This window comes from Pinus tabuliformis, chromosome X, assembly GCF_031772625.1.
Source record: "Pinus tabuliformis cultivar Carrire ecotype Pingquan chromosome X, CPIR1, whole genome shotgun sequence".
NCBI classification, from domain to species: domain Eukaryota; kingdom Viridiplantae; phylum Streptophyta; class Pinopsida; order Pinales; family Pinaceae; genus Pinus; species Pinus tabuliformis.
In genome coordinates this window covers 1,488,297,391-1,488,303,531 of record NC_142308.1, presented here as the reverse complement: position 1 = coordinate 1,488,303,531, position 6,141 = coordinate 1,488,297,391, and the positions used below count along the sequence as shown (strand labels likewise).

At 38.2% G+C, this 6,141-nt stretch overlaps 1 pseudogene; it reads right to left on the bottom strand.

Annotated features, from left to right (window-relative positions):
• Positions 1 to 2,193: 2,193 nt before the first annotated feature.
• Positions 2,194 to 3,964, bottom strand: LOC149145633 (putative carboxylesterase 18 pseudogene; annotated as a pseudogene).
• Positions 3,965 to 6,141: the final 2,177 nt, after the last annotated feature.

Here is a 6,141-nt window from a genome sequence, read left to right as displayed (position 1 = left end):
AGGAACTCAATGTGTTGTCAATTCATTCTAGGGTCTCTTTCTCCTAGGATTCATATGGGAGAGAGTACATCTAGATCCAGATTAAAACCTATTTAAAGTTCTATTTTTCAAGACTAAATCTTTCTGCCTAATACTTCAAATAAAACCCTATGGAATTACAAAAATAAGGGCCTTCCTCAAAGATCTATTCCAAGTCTTTAGTGTAGGAAAATATTGCTATGAAGAACCCCTTTGAATGAAGCTTTTGGTCAACTTATCCTTTGATTTTCCATTTGGAGTTCATCCAACCCATGAGGGCCTTCACAAAGGGCTAAATGACCATAAATTTTCTAATGACTATGTGAACCTTCATATATTGAATGTAGCTATCAATATTGGGAGAAGTAACTTCATACCTTGGGTTTCTATTAGTTTTTTCTAGGCATCCATTATGCATGTTTCTAACCTACATCTTTTGAGCTTATTCCAAGTAATCTAAATCCTTGCTCTTTGAGTCTTCCTTACTTGCCCCGCCCATTTCTATAGAAGAATGATTAGGTTTCTTCTAACCCATGACCATGTCCTTGAAGGAGCACCCATCAAGACCATACTAAGTTGCAATTTTCATTGCAAATTAATTAGATTAGCAGCCAATGGTAAGGAAACTCTAAATCTTTAAACTTGTTTCATATGATTAAACCCTAGAACTAGGGTCACCACTCATCTTGCTCTCCAAAATTCTATTTTCTTTTGAAATTTAATAACAATTTCCTGAAAACAAAGAAATTTGTAACTAAATTCACAAATCGAAGGATTGGTTTTCCTCTAAAATCCACAAAAATAACTATAGTTTCAAAAACTGCATGGACAAATAATAGTAAACCAAGAATCTAACACTAACACATGCCATTATTGGACAAGAAACCCCCATAAGATTATTATTTTTTACACAGTTGGAAAACCTATCATAATTCAATTATCAAACCAACATTGGGGACATTCATCACTAGATGTTATTTGCGAATATAAGACGACCCATCACATTATTCAAGGAAAACCATGCCACCTAGAATTACGCATTGGTGGTTCGTAAGGGAGCAGACTTTCACTCCAGTGAGATGCCTCTGGGACTTAATCGCTAACCTATTTCCTTACATTCAAGGAAAACTAGCTCTTAGCCAAGCAAAAGCAGTTTTAGGGCATACTCCAAGCCCACCCCAAGCATACTCCAAGCCCACCCCATAAAAACGTTATAAACCCACAAGGTCATCATAAAATTGAATTTTAATTTATTTATGGTAGAGATGTTGCAATGTCCTGTAAACATCTTGACTTTGTCAAAATAAAATAAAAATAACCCTATGTTAAAATAAAAATAAATTCAAACTAAAATAATAAAAATAAAAATTCTACATTATTATTATTAATCTTATTAATTTTTGTTGGGTAGTTAAGGTAAACTTGACTTGGTCAAGTTATTTGTGGTTTTTGAACTTCAATTTTATTAGAACCTATGGTATTGACCCATGGTATTCATGTGGAATATAGCCTATTTAAAGAGGGGAATTAAACAAACTTAGATCTATCTTAACTCTAGATCTACCAAGGCTCGAGAGGGATCAAACCTTTTAAGATACAAATCTTAATTTAAAGTGAATAGAGATTTGATAATTCACCCCTTTAAATAGGTTATATTCCACATGAATACCATAAGTTCTCATAAAAATTTAACTTAACTCCCCAACAAAAACGAATAAAAACAATAATAACTTATAATTTTTATTTTTATTATTTTAATTAGAAAATATTTCTATTTTAACCTAATATTATTTCTATTTTATTTTTACCCACTATAATCTCTCATCTCACAAAATAATAGAATTATTCAAAATCTATTATCATTATCTCACAAAACAATAAAAAATATCAAGCTGATACTTTCATGCAATATCATATCATAACCATTAGAATATCAATATATGTCAAATATAAATATCATATCATAAGCATTAAAATATATTCAAAATCTATTATCATTATCTCACAAAACAATAAAAAATATCAAGCTGATACTAATTCATGCAATATCATATCATAACCATTAAAATATGAATATATGTCAAATATAAATATCATATCATAACCATTAAAATATCAATATATGTCAAATATAAATATCATATCATAACCATTAAAATATCTATATATATCAAATATAGATGACAGAGGAATATTTTTATATATATATGTAACACACGATTAGCTCAAGACATTTGACTTGCCAGGAAATTGTAGGATTATTAAATGAAATTATATTTCATTCCATTTATAATCCATCCTAGGGTTTGTAGTTGTTGCAACCTGCAAATACCATATTCAATGTGATAAAATATGAGTGCAGAGTTTTCATTACAATATGAGTGCAGAGTTTTCGTTACAATCTCATATTGTGGGCAAGAGCTCCGCCCTCAATTGCAGGAAGTAGGCGAGATCACGCAGAAACTTTGGAGTCAAATGATACCCAGGAAATACGTGAAATGCATGGATTGCGTCCACATAGAAAAGAACCTCAACTTGGTTGCCCATGTTTTTCAGATGCTCAACGTATCGGAGCTGCCAATCTTGGAGGATATCCAGCCCTCCCACCACCACCAACGACTGAGGCAACGATATCCCCGATATATCGGTGCCCGTCACGTTGGCCGCAGGGTGGTCTCTCGTGGCCCCCTCCGGCAGAAACGCCCTCCAATACCAATCGGCCGCCTCCATCGTAATCAGCGGGACACCGTTGCTCAACCTCAACTCCGCCGAGGTCCTCTCCTCCCCACCAAAGTAGGGCTGAAGGAGCACGTGGCCCGCGATCTTGACTGGACTCATGTCCCCTTCTTTCGCCACGCGGCATCCGACGTGGTGCACAATGTTGCCGCCCGCGCTGTCGCCCATGAGAAAGCACCGCGACAAATCGGCGCTCGGCGGCAGGTAGCCCCGCCCCTATGCACGGAGCCATGCCACGGCCGCGAAACAATCGTCGTAGGCGGCCGGGCACTTGTGCTCCGGGGCCAACCTGTAGTCCACCGAGACCACGGCAACATTGAGCCGCCCGGCCAGCTTGCGGCAACATTGACCCAGTGCTACAAGTGCATAGGGATCACATGACGGAACACGCGATCATATGCAAATTTATGGGGGTTTGGCCGATGGAGAAAGCCTTACATGCATGGATAAAGAACCACTGAAAACCTAAGGGGGAAATAAACCTTCACCTTGGATCCAAGGGTTTCTTTACGGTGATGTTCACGAGCTTAGAATATAAATACAGAGTGTTTGAGGAAGGACCCTGTTTCTACGCTGCTACAGGCCTTTACATGCGACCTTGGATGATGAACTTTGTGCTAGAGTGAGAAATGTTCACCTTAGTACCGGTATGGATACAACTTTACTCCCTTCCTTTAGATTATTGGTTGCCAGAGTCTTTAAAGGCTATCAGAAATAAACTAGGGAATTTTATAAAGATATCAGATGTGACATTAAGAGGAAAATACACTTCCTTCGCCCGGATCTATGTGGAAATGGACCTATCTAGGGCACTCCCAGACGAGATCATTTTAGAAGTCTATGATCAAGAATGGGTGCAGGCAGTGGATTATGAGCATGTCCCATTTAGATGCCGTAAGTGCCATGAACACGAGCACCTTTACAAAGACTTCATATTCAATAAACTGGAAAGCAACAAAAAAACCACCACAAGTAAAGATCCCAAGGGTTTCAGCGAGGTGGGGGGTAAGGGGAAAAGAGGAAAACAGAACCTAAAGAAAATCAACAAGGATGGACAACAGAGCCACAATAGTTTCAAAATCTTAGAAGAAGATATAGGATACAACGAGGAAAACCAGAAATTGGAAACTAAAACCAATGAGAAGGATAGGGATACTAGCATGGAGGACATACCAGAGAACAGCCAGCAACAGGATGATCCACCAAGCATTGTGGAGCTCAGCAGGGACCATGAGATGACCCCAAGTGAGGTAGGAACGAAGGATTATGAACTACAGGAGATTCTTGAGAAGGAAAACTTGGATCTGGAAAAGTTTCTGAAGCAGGGTATTACCAAAGGAGTTGACTCCCTGCCAAAAGAGGAGTTTGACAGGGTTCAACAACTCTTCCTATGGCGATCACAGTCGAAGAGTTCTGGAGTCAAAAGAAACCATGACAGCCAGGAAAATAGAGGGATGAAGACAATGGAGGAAACACAGGGGCACTCTTCCAAGAACCTGGGTAATAAAAGAGAAAGGAAAAGGCAGAATGAGCTACTGACAGAATGTGGAAAACTCATGATCAACTCAGGTAAGATGAAAGATGTCACCAGTTACTCTTTTGCAAACCTATCTTAATGAAGTTTACAATGCGGAATATTAGGGGCCTAGGAAGAAAAAGGAAACAAATAAATCTTAGCAGTAGAATAAAAGAAGAAAAACCAGACATGGTTTTCATTCAAGAAACAAAGTGCTCAATGGATAAAATCGGAGAAATCCACAGCAAATGGTTAAGCAGGTATGAGTATCTAGAGGTTAAGGCAGAAAGATTAGAGGGAGGGATTCTAACACTTTGGGATCCCCAAAAACTTGGAATATTGGATGCAGAAGCGTCCAGGAACTATCTTTCACTGGTAATACAACTAGTGGGTGATAAGGAAATTTGGATGATTACAAATGTTTACGAACCTCAAAAACTAGAAGACAAACTCAAGCTTCTCAGTTCCCTTGAAGAGCTAAGAGAGAGACATCCTGATATACCCTAGATCTGGCAAGAGATTTCAATATGATCAAATCTCTTACAGAGAAAAATGGTGGCACCAGAACACTAGGTAGAGACTCCACTTCCTTCCATAACTTTATAAATAACATGAGATTAGTGGATGCTAAAACATTAAATGGCACTTTCACCTGGAACAATGAGATAGGAGGGGCTTCTCAAGTGGCCTCTAAACTGGATAGATTCTTGATCTCAGAGGACCTATTTCTCATGGGCCCTGACATGTCATATTTTATCCTTCTATTTGGAGGTTCAGACCACTGGCCTGTCCAGCTTGAAGCCACTTTTATGGGTACACTGAGGAATAAACCTTTTAGGTTTGAAAATATCTGGCTCTCTCACCCTGACTTCACTAGCAACATTGAGAAATGGTGGATGGAAGAGTTGCCCTTTCAAGGCACTAAAATGTACATGCTACAACAAAGAATTAAACACATCAAAGCCAGACTCAAAGATTGGAACAAAAAACAGTTTGGAAACATTTTCAAAACCAAAAAAGAAGTTGAACAAAAACTTCAAGGGATTAATCAGCTTATGATCACAGATGGCTTTACCGAGGAAAGGAATACTCAAGCTAATGTTCTTCAGAAGGAATGGGATGATAGATGTAGACAAGAGGAGATTTTCTGGAGACAAAAATCGAGAGTACAATGGATTAAAGAAGGGGAAAGAAACACAAAGTTTTTTCATAAGTCAACTTTGAGTCACAAGTCACATAACAGAATTTTGAAACTCAGAGATTCTCAAGGAAAAGAGCTCATCACCCACAAAGAAATGGAATCTGTCCTAGTTCAACACTTCCTTAACATTGCAAAGGAGCCTCTCTTAGATAGGTCTCAGTTTATTAATAAATTCACAAGGTACATCCCCAAGCTGGTAATAAGGGAAGACAATCATAATCTCAATAGACCAGTATCTAAAGATGAGGTCAAGGAAGTTATCAATGAGATGCAAAATGGGAAAGCTCCTAGCCTGGATGGTTTCAATGTGGACTTTTTCAAAGCATGCTGGAAAACAGTCAAACAAGACATCCTTAATGTAGTTGAAGACTCAAGAAGATCCAGATCGGTCCTAAAGGCTCTCAATGCCTCTTTCATAGCTTTGATTCTGAAGCAGGAAAAAGCCATCATAGCGAACAGATTTAGACCCATATCTTTGTGTAATGTAGTGTACAAAAATATTTCCAAAGTGATCGCTAACAAACTTAAGCCCCTTCTTCCAACTCTTATCTCGAAGGAGTAAACTGGTTATGTGGAAGGAAGGTAGATTCTCAACAATATCATTCAAGCTCATGAGATGGTACACTCTTTGAAAAACAACAAGCAAGTTGGAATGATCATACAAGTTGAC